At 45.5% G+C, this 16,278-nt stretch overlaps 19 non-coding genes across 19 annotated transcripts; 13 read left to right on the top strand and 6 right to left on the bottom strand.

The window, feature by feature from the left end:
• The first annotated feature begins 5,627 nt into the window (after positions 1–5,627).
• Trnaw-cca (transfer RNA tryptophan (anticodon CCA)) lies at positions 5,628–5,699 on the top strand. Its single transcript has one exon. It is a non-coding gene; the product is annotated as a tRNA-Trp (tRNA).
• A 318-nt stretch (positions 5,700–6,017) lies between these two features.
• Positions 6,018–6,089, top strand: Trnac-gca (transfer RNA cysteine (anticodon GCA)). The gene has a single exon. It is a non-coding gene; the product is annotated as a tRNA-Cys (tRNA).
• A 275-nt stretch (positions 6,090–6,364) lies between these two features.
• Positions 6,365–6,436, bottom strand: Trnaa-cgc (transfer RNA alanine (anticodon CGC)). Its single transcript has one exon. It is a non-coding gene; the product is annotated as a tRNA-Ala (tRNA).
• Positions 6,437–6,554: 118 nt separating this feature from the next.
• Trnaw-cca (transfer RNA tryptophan (anticodon CCA)) lies at positions 6,555–6,626 on the top strand. Its single transcript has one exon. It is a non-coding gene; the product is annotated as a tRNA-Trp (tRNA).
• A 318-nt stretch (positions 6,627–6,944) lies between these two features.
• Positions 6,945–7,016, top strand: Trnac-gca (transfer RNA cysteine (anticodon GCA)). Its single transcript has one exon. It is a non-coding gene; the product is annotated as a tRNA-Cys (tRNA).
• A 275-nt stretch (positions 7,017–7,291) lies between these two features.
• Trnaa-cgc (transfer RNA alanine (anticodon CGC)) lies at positions 7,292–7,363 on the bottom strand. Its single transcript has one exon. It is a non-coding gene; the product is annotated as a tRNA-Ala (tRNA).
• A 118-nt stretch (positions 7,364–7,481) lies between these two features.
• On the top strand, positions 7,482–7,553 carry Trnaw-cca (transfer RNA tryptophan (anticodon CCA)). Its single transcript has one exon. It is a non-coding gene; the product is annotated as a tRNA-Trp (tRNA).
• A 318-nt stretch (positions 7,554–7,871) lies between these two features.
• On the top strand, positions 7,872–7,943 carry Trnac-gca (transfer RNA cysteine (anticodon GCA)). Its single transcript has one exon. It is a non-coding gene; the product is annotated as a tRNA-Cys (tRNA).
• Positions 7,944–8,218: 275 nt separating this feature from the next.
• Trnaa-cgc (transfer RNA alanine (anticodon CGC)) lies at positions 8,219–8,290 on the bottom strand. Its single transcript has one exon. It is a non-coding gene; the product is annotated as a tRNA-Ala (tRNA).
• A 118-nt stretch (positions 8,291–8,408) lies between these two features.
• On the top strand, positions 8,409–8,480 carry Trnaw-cca (transfer RNA tryptophan (anticodon CCA)). The gene has a single exon. It is a non-coding gene; the product is annotated as a tRNA-Trp (tRNA).
• A 317-nt stretch (positions 8,481–8,797) lies between these two features.
• Positions 8,798–8,869, top strand: Trnac-gca (transfer RNA cysteine (anticodon GCA)). The gene has a single exon. It is a non-coding gene; the product is annotated as a tRNA-Cys (tRNA).
• Positions 8,870–9,144: 275 nt separating this feature from the next.
• Trnaa-cgc (transfer RNA alanine (anticodon CGC)) lies at positions 9,145–9,216 on the bottom strand. Its single transcript has one exon. It is a non-coding gene; the product is annotated as a tRNA-Ala (tRNA).
• Positions 9,217–9,334: 118 nt separating this feature from the next.
• Trnaw-cca (transfer RNA tryptophan (anticodon CCA)) lies at positions 9,335–9,406 on the top strand. Its single transcript has one exon. It is a non-coding gene; the product is annotated as a tRNA-Trp (tRNA).
• A 318-nt stretch (positions 9,407–9,724) lies between these two features.
• Positions 9,725–9,796, top strand: Trnac-gca (transfer RNA cysteine (anticodon GCA)). The gene has a single exon. It is a non-coding gene; the product is annotated as a tRNA-Cys (tRNA).
• Positions 9,797–10,071: 275 nt separating this feature from the next.
• Positions 10,072–10,143, bottom strand: Trnaa-cgc (transfer RNA alanine (anticodon CGC)). The gene has a single exon. It is a non-coding gene; the product is annotated as a tRNA-Ala (tRNA).
• Positions 10,144–10,261: 118 nt separating this feature from the next.
• On the top strand, positions 10,262–10,333 carry Trnaw-cca (transfer RNA tryptophan (anticodon CCA)). The gene has a single exon. It is a non-coding gene; the product is annotated as a tRNA-Trp (tRNA).
• A 318-nt stretch (positions 10,334–10,651) lies between these two features.
• Trnac-gca (transfer RNA cysteine (anticodon GCA)) lies at positions 10,652–10,723 on the top strand. Its single transcript has one exon. It is a non-coding gene; the product is annotated as a tRNA-Cys (tRNA).
• Positions 10,724–10,998: 275 nt separating this feature from the next.
• Trnaa-cgc (transfer RNA alanine (anticodon CGC)) lies at positions 10,999–11,070 on the bottom strand. The gene has a single exon. It is a non-coding gene; the product is annotated as a tRNA-Ala (tRNA).
• Positions 11,071–11,188: 118 nt separating this feature from the next.
• On the top strand, positions 11,189–11,260 carry Trnaw-cca (transfer RNA tryptophan (anticodon CCA)). Its single transcript has one exon. It is a non-coding gene; the product is annotated as a tRNA-Trp (tRNA).
• The last annotated feature ends 5,018 nt before the right edge of the window (positions 11,261–16,278 follow it).

Raw genomic sequence — 16,278 nt, forward strand, 5'->3', positions numbered from 1 at the left:
AATGGGGGGATCGCAGCCCAGGCTCTTGCAGGTCATCGTCCTCCCGCCATGCGGTCGAACTGTACGAAATCCACTTGCTTGGGGGAAGAATCTTGTACACTGAATTTTATAGAATATGGTGATAGGCAAAAGTTTTCGTGTACTGCTGCACGGAGAAACAAAAATTGGAGGAGCTGGGATTTGAACCCAGGACTTTCTGCATGCGAAGCAGACACTCTACCACTTTTTTTTTTTTTTTTTTTTTTTTTTTTTTTCGCTCTACCAACTTTTTTTTTTTTTTTTTTACGCCTTAACCACTTTTTTTTTTTTTTCGAATGCTCTACGACTTTTTTTTTTTTTTTTTTTATGCCTTATCCATTTTTTTATTTTTTTTCCTAACCAATTGCGCCACTTTTTTTTTCTTTTTTTTATTTTGTTTTTTGTTCCTTTGGTGCCCGGTATTAAGGTCTTTTAATTTTTTTTTCTTTTTTTTTTTTTTTAAGGCATAAACGCGTGAATAAGGAAAAAGAAAAATAAGTAAAAGAAAAAATCAGTGTAGAAACTCGACTCATGAAGATTGGTATCTACACCAAGATTCGCGTGAGAAAATTAGCATATATCAATCTATAATCTCGTTTTTGTTCAAGCTGATGATGCTGAATGTGCAGAAATGTCAAAAAATCTTCTACGCTCCGGTCTTCTAGGGTCAGAATATAGAAAACTGTATGTCCCATTAACCAATTGGCAGCATTTCTTTTAGTATTGGGGTAGGGGACGCCCTCCGGATTGAGTAGGTTAGTCGGTGTGATGGCATTATCGGAAGTTCTGAGTATAATTGCTAACATGCGCCGAATGCAGCACCATACGTCGTTGACCGTGTCACAGGTAAACCTGTGTTCCTCGGTATCGAGGACGTTGCAGGTAGTGCAGTTTGGCGTTTCCGCCAAATGGACGGCGTGCAACTTAGAATTCGTCGGCAGTTTCCTATTAACAGCAAAGTACCATACGGCTCTCACCTTAGTCGGTAATCGGGGATCATGAATATTCTTCCAAATCGTATTCCAGTCATACTGTTGAAGTTTCCCCTCGATGCTGTTTCTGGGTTTGCCGTCAATCATGGCCTTGTACACGTCTTTTACTGTTAGCGTACCGTTGTGGAGAAGCGTTCTCGGAATGTAGCTGTATTCAATGAGAAAATGTTTGAGGTGCGAAAGCTCCGTCGGGAGGTGGTGCACGTCTATAGGTGGATCCAGACTGGGCGGGGTTATTTCATTCAGAAGGTGACCCACTAGATTACTCGGAAATTCTTTCCACAGTCGGTATGTCTTGCAAATATACAGTGCTTGTGCTTTACAGTAGATATCGGTAAGATTGAGACCACCTTTGTTGGCTGGTAACGTCAGCGTTTCATATTTAATTTTGAAAATATGACCCCTACTAACAAAATGGCCGAGCGCTGCTAGCATTCGTTTCGCTATTGCTCGTGGTAATGGCAATATTTGGGCGACATAGTTCACTTTGGACGTGATATATGTATTGGCGAGCTGTACCTTCTGCATTTCGTCCAGATTCCGTAGACTGTGTTGGTGGAGGCACGCTCGCATGTTCGTCAATATGCGTCTGTAGTTGATAGCAACTGTTCGTCGGATATGGCGCGTGTATACTATGCCGAGGCTTTTCAGTGTGTCAAGGCGTTTCAGGTGTTCTCGAGCTCCAATGTCATCTCCGCGTCCAATCGGCAAAATTCCGGACTTCGCCATATTGATTTTAGCGCCTGAAGCAAGTTCATACTTCTTCGTAATTTGGAGCGCAGTGTCTAGTTCTTGGTCACTCCTGACTAAGAAGCCGACATCATCAGCATATGATTTACACGTGACTTTGTGGTCGTGTATGTGTAATCCTTGCAGAACCTGGGTTAAATTGAACAGGAGCGGTTCGATTGCTATTGCAAACAATACCATGGACATTGGGCAACCTTGTCTTACCGAGCTACGAACCTTGATTGGGCTACTGAGTTGGCCATTTATCTGGATTTTAGAGGTACCATTCGTGAGCACGGAGTTGAGCATGGCTATAAAATTCGGAGGAAAATTCATTTTCCGCAGGACACGGAAAAGGTATGAATGGCTCACTCTGTCGAATGCTTGTTCGAAATCGAGTGATACGATGGCGCATCGGAGTCTGCAAGTCGCCGCTATGGAAATGACATCCCTGTAATCACTTAAGGTCTGATATATCTTTCTATGCTTGCCAACACACGTTTGGTAGGATCCTGTAACTGTGGTAATTACGGAGTGCAGCCGTTGCATGATGACGCGGGCGAAGATTTTGTAATCGCTGTTCAATAAGGTGATAGGTCGAAGATTGCCAATTCCCTTGCCTCCTGGCTTTTTGGGGACCAGGACCACCGTCCCCTCACAGAACTCTTCTGGGAAGGGGGCACTGGGATTCATGAGTTCATTGCATATGCACGTCAGCTTCGTTGCCATTTTTTGTCGAAAAATGTGATACAGTTCGACAGGTAGTCCATCAGGTCCGGGTGATTTGTTCTTTGGACCTCTCAGTATGGCGTCCACCACTTCGTCCTCCATTATAGCGGTAGTGAGGGTGCCGGCTTCATCCGAACTGAGTCTACCTGTTATCCCGTCGATGACTTCCCTTTGCGCCACGTCATCCGTTGGTGTGGTGGCCAACAACTCTGTGTAATGCTTGTAGATTTCGTCCTTGATCTCGCTCTGGTTGGTCAATAATCGACCATCAGTAGTTGTCAGTTTAGTAATTATTTTCCTATTGTTCCGTTTATTTTCGTGGATCACATGATATATAGAGGTCGCTTCGTTCTGAACGGTGTTTTGCAAACGAGTCCTAATGCGGCAACCCTGAAGTTGTTGTCGTTTTAAAGTCAATAGTTTGGCTTGTATTCGTTTAATTTGTGCATAATTGTCTATTATCGTCACATCCGGCTTATGCAAGTCACGGAGACACTGAAAATAAAATTCCACAGTTGCCTTTTGCCAGGCAGCCTTCTCGCGAGAGTAGCGTTTCAAAGTTTTCGTTATAGCAGGGTTGGCGCACTTGATCCACCAAATGAGCGGCGAGTTGTACTGCGGGAATCGTTTTTCACAGTCGTCCCACGTAGCGTTAAATGCTACGTGGCACGCCGGATCTAATAAATGAGCAACATTAAGTTTCCACTGTCCCCTGGCTTTGTAGGTTCCTTGTTTCGCCAAGTTAATGGTACAAATATACGCGGCATGATCAGAAAATATGGTGGGCCAGATTTCGGATTGTAGAACATTTGGCTTCAAACCAGCTGTTATATAGATGCGGTCTAAACGGCTCGCAGAATGGCTAGTGACGTGTGTGAAACCGGGCGCGTCACCATGCTGATGTTCCCACGTGTCAATAAGCCCCAACTCAGTGATGATGGTTTCAAGCTCCAGTGATTTAGTAAAGTTCGGCGTTTGGTCTTTCGGACGGATAACACAATTAAAATCCCCGGCAAATATTATGTGATCATGACCCGTTCCGAACAGCGGAACTATCTCGTCTTTGAAGAAGACTGCTCGCCGCTGTCTGTTACCAGATCCGGAAGGTGCATAAATATTAATGATTCGGGTGTCATTGACGGTGCCAGCTATACCTCTACAGTTGGGTAGTTTCTCAACGTTGCGGATTAGTATACCTTCTTTATATAATATAGCCGTTCCAAGTTCTGTATTGCTACCGGGGTTAACAATAGCGTTATAGCCCGGTATGTGCTCTAGGTCAATATCTGTCACTTCTTGTAACAATACGATATCGATGTCGGCTGCATAGACAGCGTCCTGGAGATTCCGCAAATTCAGTGCACTCCGGATCTTATTAATATTTAATGTTGCAATCCGGTAAGCTTGTAAGCCCGCCAAAGTTGCTTGAACGTAAGTGTGTAAAATAACTGACTGCCTATCGTCCTAGCGATCTAGATATATTTTGTCTCTTCTAATGATCGCATGTTCAGTTAATAGAAATCTGCGTCATCATTGGTGCCAGTTCCCCGTGATGGGGGGCGTTGCTGTTGGTGAGAGTCCCCTTCGCTAAGTCTAAGGTCCGGTGCAGCATTGTCTTCCGTCATGTCTTGATCTTGATCTCCATCGTCGTGATCATCAGCCCAGTTTGGGGAACGAGTGTCGTTTCGGTTCTCCTTGAATCGTGGGCAAGCGTCTGTAGGTTGCGGCTCAGGCACTATGTCACTCTTTGCAGTCGGCTGTGTAAGCGCGGAGGACACAAAGGCGTCAGGTCCACTGTCGGATGATGCTCCTGTCCGCGACTTCTTCAACGGTTTGCGATTGCCGTCCTGTGGTGCTGGTGGTACGTCGGTCATTTTTTGTCTCACCTGTTTGATCTTGTCTCGCATGACAGGGGCAGTTTCGGCCGCTCCCTGGTGAGCAATCCTGCGCTTTTTAGTGTCCTTGGTATTATTGTCGATTTGTCTATCTGCTGCCACTATACCGTCGAGACCAGCCGCTGAACGGTTCTCACCAGCGACAGTTATGTTCAGGGAGCCTGTCGGAGAGCTGTTACGCGCAACGTCGGCGGAGGGGCAATGTTCTTGTTGTGCTGGTTGTGCAGGTACGATGACCTCCTGGCCGGCTTCCGGTTCGGTGATGGTCATTTGACAGTCAATTAGGTCGCTCTCGGAAGCAGGTCTCTCGGTCGCTTTGTTCGTGGACGAGATCGTGCGTACCGCCGCAACGTATGTCAGCGGTAGCTGTGACATGGCGTGTGGAACTCCTGCCTCTCCGGTCGGTATTTGTGTTACTCGCCTTTGCAGGCATTGAGCACGAACGTGTCCTGCAGAACCACAACCCGCGCATGTTCGCGGTTGCCCCTCGTATATCACGATAGCTCTGTAGCCACACACACTGACATAAGACGGGATATGCTTGACCATATCGATTTTGAGCTGTCGAACACCATTCAAAACTTGAAATTTATGTGCAGAGGACCACCGCTCGGCAACATTACTAATGATAGTTCCATAAGGCTTCAAAACGGAATTAATTTGTTCAGCAGTTATCTCAAATGGCAGTTCGAAAACGCGAACGGTCCGCACACCAAAGCCAGCATGAGACACTTGAACCTCGCCCACATTGCCATCAGAATGCTTAAACTTGAAAGTACCTCCACAGGATTCAACAAGTTGGTCGCATTGAGTCGCACTCCTGAGCTTCAAATACACCGTACTACTGCAGATCGATGAATGAATGCCAATAATATCATCACCCGTTAACTTTACGGTCTCCTCAAGAAATCTCTCTATTTCAAATGAGGTAGGTCTCGCAAAACGGTTGTCGAAGACAAATTTCAACGTATCTTTCCGTACTAACTCAGCCATTACCACTTTCAAGAGGGAATCGTCGACAGATAGAAGAGAAACGCTCTACAGCGTTTAACTCACCACAAACAGCGCTCGGCCAACAGCAGCGGCGACGTAAACACGGCACGTCCGCACGGCACGGCCGCCAAGGCCAGACTGAGTTACACCCCCGCCAGAGCAACTACATCTGGGACGAGTCTCTCGTGGATCCTACTGTCATTATTTCTTAGGTTTGAACGGTACAGTAAGTGTTCGAGGAACCTATTCATGACAAGACCTCAGCAGCGTCGACTCCGTGGCGCAACGGTAGCGCGTCTGACTCCAGATCAGAAGGTTGCGTGTTCAAATCACGTCGGGGTCACAGTGAAATTTTCGTTTACGAAAGCCATAGGCGAGTATGTCAGTTTAATCAGATACCAAACGATTACAGAGAACGGACGAACAGAACTTGCTTGAAAAAAGCTACTAGTGCAATTTTCGCGTTCTGACATTAAAGTGTAGGCGCCGACTCACACTTTCTCCAGGCGCGAACTGTCTAGTATTTTTGATATTTATATCGTTTAACGCTAATATATAACTGAGAGATAATGATTACGCAATATTTTGCTCGATTAGACGTCTTTAGCCAGGCAGAGTATAATATTTTTCCTTAAGTTATGGGAATAGAAAGATCGTGAAAGGGGGTATAGCTCAGTCGTAGAGCATTCGACTGCAGATCGAGAGGTCCCCGGTTCAATCCCGGGTGCCCCCTTCATTTTTCAGTATCTCGAAAAAACAAATGACGGTTGTCGCGGTGAGTTGCAAATAACATGTTTCAGATGCACTCCGCACGCCATACCGAAGGCTTTGGAGCAACATTTCAATGGGGGGATCGCAGCCCAGGCTCTTGCAGGTCATCGTCCTCCCGCCATGCGGTCGAACTGTACGAAATCCACTTGCTTGGGGGAAGAATCTTGTACACTGAATTTTATAGAATATGGTGATAGGCAAAAGTTTTCGTGTACTGCTGCACGGAGAAACAAAAATTGGAGGAGCTGGGATTTGAACCCAGGACTTTCTGCATGCGAAGCAGACACTCTACCACTGAGTTACACCCCCGCCAGAGCAACTACATCTGGGACGAGTCTCTCGTGGATCCTACTGTCATTATTTCTTAGGTTTGAACGGTACAGTAAGTGTTCGAGGAACCTATTCATGACAAGACCTCAGCAGCGTCGACTCCGTGGCGCAACGGTAGCGCGTCTGACTCCAGATCAGAAGGTTGCGTGTTCAAATCACGTCGGGGTCACAGTGAAATTTTCGTTTACGAAAGCCATAGGCGAGTATGTCAGTTTAATCAGATACCAAACGATTACAGAGAACGGACGAACAGAACTTGCTTGAAAAAAGCTACTAGTGCAATTTTCGCGTTCTGACATTAAAGTGTAGGCGCCGACTCACACTTTCTCCAGGCGCGAACTGTCTAGTATTTTTGATATTTATATCGTTTAACGCTAATATATAACTGAGAGATAATGATTACGCAATATTTTGCTCGATTAGACGTCTTTAGCCAGGCAGAGTATAATATTTTTCCTTAAGTTATGGGAATAGAAAGATCGTGAAAGGGGGTATAGCTCAGTCGTAGAGCATTCGACTGCAGATCGAGAGGTCCCCGGTTCAATCCCGGGTGCCCCCTTCATTTTTCAGTATCTCGAAAAAACAAATGACGGTTGTCGCGGTGAGTTGCAAATAACATGTTTCAGATGCACTCCGCACGCCATACCGAAGGCTTTGGAGCAACATTTCAATGGGGGGATCGCAGCCCAGGCTCTTGCAGGTCATCGTCCTCCCGCCATGCGGTCGAACTGTACGAAATCCACTTGCTTGGGGGAAGAATCTTGTACACTGAATTTTATAGAATATGGTGATAGGCAAAAGTTTTCGTGTACTGCTGCACGGAGAAACAAAAATTGGAGGAGCTGGGATTTGAACCCAGGACTTTCTGCATGCGAAGCAGACACTCTACCACTGAGTTACACCCCCGCCAGAGCAACTACATCTGGGACGAGTCTCTCGTGGATCCTACTGTCATTATTTCTTAGGTTTGAACGGTACAGTAAGTGTTCGAGGAACCTATTCATGACAAGACCTCAGCAGCGTCGACTCCGTGGCGCAACGGTAGCGCGTCTGACTCCAGATCAGAAGGTTGCGTGTTCAAATCACGTCGGGGTCACAGTGAAGTTTTCGTTTACGAAAGCCATAGGCGAGTATGTCAGTTTAATCAGATACCAAACGATTACAGAGAACGGACGAACAGAACTTGCTTGAAAAAAGCTACTAGTGCAATTTTCGCGTTCTGACATTAAAGTGTAGGCGCCGACTCACACTTTCTCCAGGCGCGAACTGTCTAGTATTTTTGATATTTATATCGTTTAACGCTAATATATAACTGAGAGATAATGATTACGCAATATTTTGCTCGATTAGACGTCTTTAGCCAGGCAGAGTATAATATTTTTCCTTAAGTTATGGGAATAGAAAGATCGTGAAAGGGGGTATAGCTCAGTCGTAGAGCATTCGACTGCAGATCGAGAGGTCCCCGGTTCAATCCCGGGTGCCCCCTTCATTTTTCAGTATCTCGAAAAAACAAATGACGGTTGTCGCGGTGAGTTGCAAATAACATGTTTCAGATGCACTCCGCACGCCATACCGAAGGCTTTGGAGCAACATTTCAATGGGGGGATCGCAGCCCAGGCTCTTGCAGGTCATCGTCCTCCCGCCATGCGGTCGAACTGTACGAAATCCACTTGCTTGGGGGAAGAATCTTGTACACTGAATTTTATAGAATATGGTGATAGGCAAAAGTTTTCGTGTACTGCTGCACGGAGAAACAAAAATTGGAGGAGCTGGGATTTGAACCCAGGACTTTCTGCATGCGAAGCAGACACTCTACCACTGAGTTACACCCCCGCCAGAGCAACTACATCTGGGACGAGTCTCTCGTGGATCCTACTGTCATTATTTCTTAGGTTTGAACGGTACAGTAAGTGTTCGAGGAACCTATTCATGACAAGACCTCAGCAGCGTCGACTCCGTGGCGCAACGGTAGCGCGTCTGACTCCAGATCAGAAGGTTGCGTGTTCAAATCACGTCGGGGTCACAGTGAAATTTTCGTTTACGAAAGCCATAGGCGAGTATGTCAGTTTAATCAGATACCAAACGATTACAGAGAACGGACGAACAGAACTTGCTTGAAAAAAGCTACTAGTGCAATTTTCGCGTTCTGACATTAAAGTGTAGGCGCCGACTCACACTTTCTCCAGGCGCGAACTGTCTAGTATTTTTGATATTTATATCGTTTAACGCTAATATATAACTGAGAGATAATGATTACGCAATATTTTGCTCGATTAGACGTCTTTAGCCAGGCAGAGTATAATATTTTTCCTTAAGTTATGGGAATAGAAAGATCGTGAAAGGGGTATAGCTCAGTCGTAGAGCATTCGACTGCAGATCGAGAGGTCCCCGGTTCAATCCCGGGTGCCCCCTTCATTTTTCAGTATCTCGAAAAAACAAATGACGGTTGTCGCGGTGAGTTGCAAATAACATGTTTCAGATGCACTCCGCACGCCATACCGAAGGCTTTGGAGCAACATTTCAATGGGGGGATCGCAGCCCAGGCTCTTGCAGGTCATCGTCCTCCCGCCATGCGGTCGAACTGTACGAAATCCACTTGCTTGGGGGAAGAATCTTGTACACTGAATTTTATAGAATATGGTGATAGGCAAAAGTTTTCGTGTACTGCTGCACGGAGAAACAAAAATTGGAGGAGCTGGGATTTGAACCCAGGACTTTCTGCATGCGAAGCAGACACTCTACCACTGAGTTACACCCCCGCCAGAGCAACTACATCTGGGACGAGTCTCTCGTGGATCCTACTGTCATTATTTCTTAGGTTTGAACGGTACAGTAAGTGTTCGAGGAACCTATTCATGACAAGACCTCAGCAGCGTCGACTCCGTGGCGCAACGGTAGCGCGTCTGACTCCAGATCAGAAGGTTGCGTGTTCAAATCACGTCGGGGTCACAGTGAAATTTTCGTTTACGAAAGCCATAGGCGAGTATGTCAGTTTAATCAGATACCAAACGATTACAGAGAACGGACGAACAGAACTTGCTTGAAAAAAGCTACTAGTGCAATTTTCGCGTTCTGACATTAAAGTGTAGGCGCCGACTCACACTTTCTCCAGGCGCGAACTGTCTAGTATTTTTGATATTTATATCGTTTAACGCTAATATATAACTGAGAGATAATGATTACGCAATATTTTGCTCGATTAGACGTCTTTAGCCAGGCAGAGTATAATATTTTTCCTTAAGTTATGGGAATAGAAAGATCGTGAAAGGGGGTATAACTCAGTCGTAGAGCATTCGACTGCAGATCGAGAGGTCCCCGGTTCAATCCCGGGTGCCCCCTTCATTTTTCAGTATCTCGAAAAAACAAATGACGGTTGTCGCGGTGAGTTGCAAATAACATGTTTCAGATGCACTCCGCACGCCATACCGAAGGCTTTGGAGCAACATTTCAATGGGGGGATCGCAGCCCAGGCTCTTGCAGGTCATCGTCCTCCCGCCATGCGGTCGAACTGTACGAAATCCACTTGCTTGGGGGAAGAATCTTGTACACTGAATTTTATAGAATATGGTGATAGGCAAAAGTTTTCGTGTACTGCTGCACGGAGAAACAAAAATTGGAGGAGCTGGGATTTGAACCCAGGACTTTCTGCATGCGAAGCAGACACTCTACCACTGAGTTACACCCCCGCCAGAGCAACTACATCTGGGACGAGTCTCTCGTGGATCCTACTGTCATTATTTCTTAGGTTTGAACGGTACAGTAAGTGTTGGAGGAACCTATTCATGACAAGACCTCAGCAGCGTCGACTCCGTGGCGCAACGGTAGCGCGTCTGACTCCAGATCAGAAGGTTGCGTGTTCAAATCACGTCGGGGTCACAGTGAAATTTTCGTTTACGAAAGCCATAGGCGAGTATGTCAGTTTAATCAGATACCAAACGATTACAGAGAACGGACGAACAGAACTTGCTTGAAAAAAGCTACTAGTGCAATTTTCGCGTTCTGACATTAAAGTGTAGGCGCCGACTCACACTTTCTCCAGGCGCGAACTGTCTAGTATTTTTGATATTTATATCGTTTAACGCTAATATATAACTGAGAGATAATGATTACGCAATATTTTGCTCGATTAGACGTCTTTAGCCAGGCAGAGTATAATATTTTTCCTTAAGTTATGGGAATAGAAAGATCGTGAAAGGGGGTATAGCTCAGTCGTAGAGCATTCGACTGCAGATCGAGAGGTCCCCGGTTCAGTCCCGGGTGCCCCCTTCATTTTTCAGTATCTCGAAAAAACAAATGACGGTTGTCGCGGTGAGTTGCAAATAACATGTTTCAGATGCACTCCGCACGCCATACCGAAGGCTTTGGAGCAACATTTCAATGGGGGGATCGCAGCCCAGGCTCTTGCAGGTCATCGTCCTCCCGCCATGCGGTCGAACTGTACGAAATCCACTTGCTTGGGGGAAGAATCTTGTACACTGAATTTTATAGAATATGGTGATAGGCAAAAGTTTTCGTGTACTGCTGCACGGAGAAACAAAAATTGGAGGAGCTGGGATTTGAACCCAGGACTTTCTGCATGCGAAGCAGACACTCTACCACTGAGTTACACCCCCGCCAGAGCAACTACATCTGGGACGAGTCTCTCGTGGATCCTACTGTCATTATTTCTTAGGTTTGAACGGTACAGTAAGTGTTGGAGGAACCTATTCATGACAAGACCTCAGCAGCGTCGACTCCGTGGCGCAACGGTAGCGCGTCTGACTCCAGATCAGAAGGTTGCGTGTTCAAATCACGTCGGGGTCACAGTGAAATTTTCGTTTACGAAAGCCATAGGCGAGTATGTCAGTTTAATCAGATACCAAACGATTACAGAGAACGGACGAACAGAACTTGCTTGAAAAAAGCTACTAGTGCAATTTTCGCGTTCTGACATTAAAGTGTAGGCGCCGACTCACACTTTCTCCAGGCGCGAACTGTCTAGTATTTTTGATATTTATATCGTTTAACGCTAATATATAACTGAGAGATAATGATTACGCAATATTTTGCTCGATTAGACGTCTTTAGCCAGGCAGAGTATAATATTTTTCCTTAAGTTATGGGAATAGAAAGATCGTGAAAGGGGGTATAGCTCAGTCGTAGAGCATTCGACTCCGTCTGGCTTTAGCTGCCGCAGCGGTCGCACGCTCCTCTAGTTGCTCCGTGAACGTCAGTGTTTACGCCAGTGTTTTCGTGTTTTGTGTTCGTTTATTGACGTTTTGCACGTGAATTAAGCGTTATCAATTGTGCATTTGGTTTTCTTTCGTGTCATCTTTCTACGAAGTGCCGTTGGAATTTCGGCGTTGTCTGAGATTTCTTCGCTGCAGAACACCATGGCAACCTCCGTGCGAAAAAACACCGTGATTTTCTCCTTCGACAAGTACACCCGTCGAGTACAGCCCTCTGCACTGGAAATACACGACTGGATTACCGAGGTAATTGGCCTTCATTCTGAATCTGTTCATACGATGCAGCTTGACTCTGATGAATACTGCATTTTTGTAAAGTTTAACGATTCCGTGAGTGTAGACCGCTTTCTGGCAAAATATGGTTATGAAACGGAATTTATCCACCGTGATGGTACTAAAAGTACTGTCAAACTCCGGAATTCCGAGTCTGTAATTAGAAATGTTAGGGTGTTGAATATTCCCATAGAAGTAGACAATTCGAAAATTAAAGATGCCCTTTCAAAGTATGGGGTTGTCAGGCAAATAGTCAACGAAAGGTGGGCTTCACGTTTCAAGCTGCAGTGCTTTAACGGCATTCGCTCCGTGGAGATGGAAGTGAAAGCAAACATTCCCTCCCACATCTTTGTTGACGGGCACAAGGCGCATGTTATGTACTCAGGGCAAACCCCTACATGTCATGTATGTAACGAGTCTGGTCACCTCCGTCAGGACTGCCCTCGCCGTGTATTTGTGCTAACAAATAACCTTACGCAATGCCGGAAATTAACACTCAACGATTTGTTGCCAGCCAGTAATACAACAGAGCCGGCGGCGGTCGTGGATCCTGTTACTATCTCTGACAATGTTGCACTTCCTGTTAATGACTTTCCGTCCTTAAAACCTGCATTAACTGCTGAACTTCCGTCCCGTGACAGCGAGATTCCCACAAAAAAGCGTCCTCTAGAGGAAACTGAAAAAAAATGTAGATGAGGACTCTTCCTGTGAAACACCCGTTGCCAGGAGGCCGAAGCCTAGTCCTGAAGATCTGTTGGAAGTGGACAACGAAGATGGAATGACGGTCGATGTGGCTCCCACTTCCGCAAATGGACTTACACCGCCACGGACAGATAGTGACGCAGCGGGTAGTGACTTTCCACGGAAATGTGACCCTGAGCCTGAGGTCACGGCTGAAATACCCGCATCCAGTGCACAACCCATACAGTGCGAACCGTACGAGGAAGTACCTAGTAAACAACCTGCTGACTCCGAAGCGCAACGCCGCGCCGAAGGAGGAAATAAACACGCATCGCCGCCTCGACAGCACGACAACACAACAGACGCCACGCCGGAACCAAACATTGACGACTCGCAAGCCCCGGCCGTTGCCCCCTGCAGCCACCGCCGGCGGTTGCGACCGACACCGGGTCTTACTGTCACGCGTCCTCACGCGAAAGCTCCATCAGAGAAGAAAGACATCAAGAAACAGAATATTAAATATGAAGTCATCAGGGCCAACACTGACGCGGAGAAAGAGAATGGCCGCAGTGACTTATAGAAATGCATTGTCCGGATTTCAGGATACTTTTCTTCTCAAGCTCTTTGTTTCAAAGCAGTGCAACTTTTAAAAGGAAGTTAGTACATGTAATGGGCACGCAGCTTGTAAAGGTCGTGCGTTGTGGGGAAGCACGTTTGCTGCTATAATCATACCGAACCTCATCCCAAATAGCTTCTTCCGGTATGTCTGTGCTGCAAGCTTATAGCATTACTACTATTAACATTAATAAAATACAGTCACCCTTGAAATTGGCAGCACTAAAAGAATTCTTGTACCAGTCCGGAACAGATATCGCTTTGCTACAAGAAGTTGCGATAACGGAATTTCGGATCCCAGGCTTTTTTGAAATTGTTAATGTTTCTACAGAAGCCAATATCGGTACAGCCATTCTTATAAGGGAAGGCATTCCGGTGACTGAAATCGAACGACTAGAATCAGGTAGGGCCATAGGCATAAAAATTTTCGATGTAACAGTGCTCAACCTTTACGCCCCTTCAGGAACTTCCCACAAATTGGATCGTGTGAAGTTTTTTCAAGATGAACTGATCTATTTATTGAGGAAAAATCCGTGTTCTCTTATACTAGGTGGCGATTTTAACTGTGTTTTAAACCAGAAAGATCAACAACCCAACTTCAACTACTCGCCACAGTTAAAAAAGTTAGTAAGTGATCTACACCTTAAGGATGTGTGGGAACTTCAGCACCCGACGTCAGTCGGGTTCACGTATATAACCAGCCACTCCCGCAGCAGACTAGATAGAATTTACGTGTCACCAAATTTGCAAAATTCTTTATTAAACGTTGAGACTATTCCTGTGTATTTTAGCGATCACAGTACACTTTTAACTTGCTTTAATCTAAGTGTACAGCCAACCCGTCGATTCAGAGGCCAATGGAACTTAAATATTTCTGTTTTAACTGATGACGAACTGGAACAGGAAATAAGGTTTGCGTGGACTATGTGCCTCCGCACAGTAGACAAGCACCCAACAGTCATTGACTGGTGGACAAGGAGGGCTAAACCAAAGCTGCGGAAAGTTGTCATGCAGTATAGTGCAGCGCGGCACAGAGAGTTGAGGGATACAATGGAGTTTTATTATAAAGTTTTAAGGGACTTATATCAACAAGCCCATGATGACGTAATTCGTCTGCATGATATCAAAAAAATTAAAGCCAAGTTATTAAGCATTAAACGGCAACAGATGGAGGGACTCAAAATTAAATCGAAAGCCACATCAGTCGTAGCAGATGAAACAGCTTCTCTGTATCACTTGGTGCGGCATGCTAAAAACAGACGTCTAACTTTCATTGATGAAGTCCAGACGCATACTGGTACGAGGCTCACATGCCAGAAACAAATACTGGACGAAGTCCACAGGTACTATGAAACCCTATATGCCCCTACCACAGTGGAAGATGCAGCTCTCGAGGACTTTCTCAATATTTTAGGTCCACAATTGTCGGGCACAGACAACGCTGACATCCTGTCACCTATTACTAAAGATGAAGTGCATGAGGCAGTGCGTAACTCACCTCTCAACAAATCTCCGGGATTTGATGGCCTCCCTGTGGAGTTTTATGCCCGCTACTGGTCTATCATTGGGGATAAGATCACTTCCATGGCAAATGAGGTCCTGAACGGACAACCGATCCCTGCAGAGTTTAAGGAAAGTAAAATAATACTGATTCCTAAGAGTAAACGCAAAACCAACTTAAACAATTTTCGGCCTCTTTCGCTACTAAATTCTGATTACAAAATAATTTCGCGTATTATCAACAAAAGACTCTCTGCCTATTCCAACAAAATATTGAGTCATTACCAATCTTGTTCTCCGACCAGAACGATATTCGAAAGTCTATCTGCATACAGAGACCTCATTGCAATTACCTCCGTGACAAGTATAAAATGTGCGTTAATCTTTATCGATTTCAACAAAGCTTTTGACCGTGTTAGTCATAGATACCTCTTTGCGACGCTGTCAAGAATGGCTTTCCACCCCCATATTGTGAACATGATAAGGAATATTGCAACGGGTATAAATGCGAAAATAGCAATCAATGGCCAAACATCTAAACCCATACAGATAAGGCGAGGGGTTCCACAGGGCAGTCCCTTATCAATGTTTTTATTTTCCGTATCTTTAGAGCCCTTCCTCCGCACTGTCCACGCAAGATTAACAGGCCTAACATTGAGTGGTGAGAAAACTGTCATACGAGCCTATGCTGATGACGTGGGCGTTGTAATAAGGAATAAGGAGGAGGCTGTTACACTGGAAAGAGAAATCCAAAGATATTGTCTAGCGTCGGGAGCGACAGCAAATGAAAACAAAAGTCAAATATTGCATCTACGGGGCCTCGATCACCTTCGACTGGCATGGGCTAAACAAGACACCAAACATAAAACTTTGGGCATCACCTTAATGGCATGTCCGATGCGGATGGCTGCTTTTAACTGGACGGAAACTAGGAGGAAAGTTCATGGTGCTGTAATGGAGAACATCCATCGAACTATGGACCTGGTGCAAAAAGTCAGATTCATCAACTCATGCGTTTTGTCTAAAGCGTATTTCACTGCGCAGGTCTTTCCGATCCCTAAACTAGTAGCGAAAGGGATCATGTCCACTGTTACCAATTATTTATGGCGAGGAGACATATTCAGGGTTGGTGCGACTACGGTTATACTGGATGTCAGAAACGGGGGCCTCGGTTTGGTGGATATTCGCAATAAAGCGTCTGCTCTGTTCCTCAAACGGACTTTCCATATACTCAGAGAACTTCCACAATGTATAACCGCAAAGCTCTTTGAGGCTGTGACACCCCATAGCCTGCAAGCACCGATTGATGTGCGAAGGATTAATGCCCGTCTGCAGTATGTGAGGAACTTTTTCCTCGAAGCAAGTTATCTTAGTGACGAAATCAGAAGCAACACACGTATCACAGCGCGCGACATCATACTTGAAAGGAAGTTCAATGAGGGTAGAAACAAAATTGAAACGAAATTCCCAAATTGTGACTGGACAGCTGTATGGCGGAACATCAACTATGCCGGGCTATCTACA

Source organism: Schistocerca nitens, chromosome 4, assembly GCF_023898315.1.
Source record: "Schistocerca nitens isolate TAMUIC-IGC-003100 chromosome 4, iqSchNite1.1, whole genome shotgun sequence".
Taxonomy (NCBI): Eukaryota; Metazoa; Arthropoda; class Insecta; order Orthoptera; family Acrididae; genus Schistocerca; species Schistocerca nitens.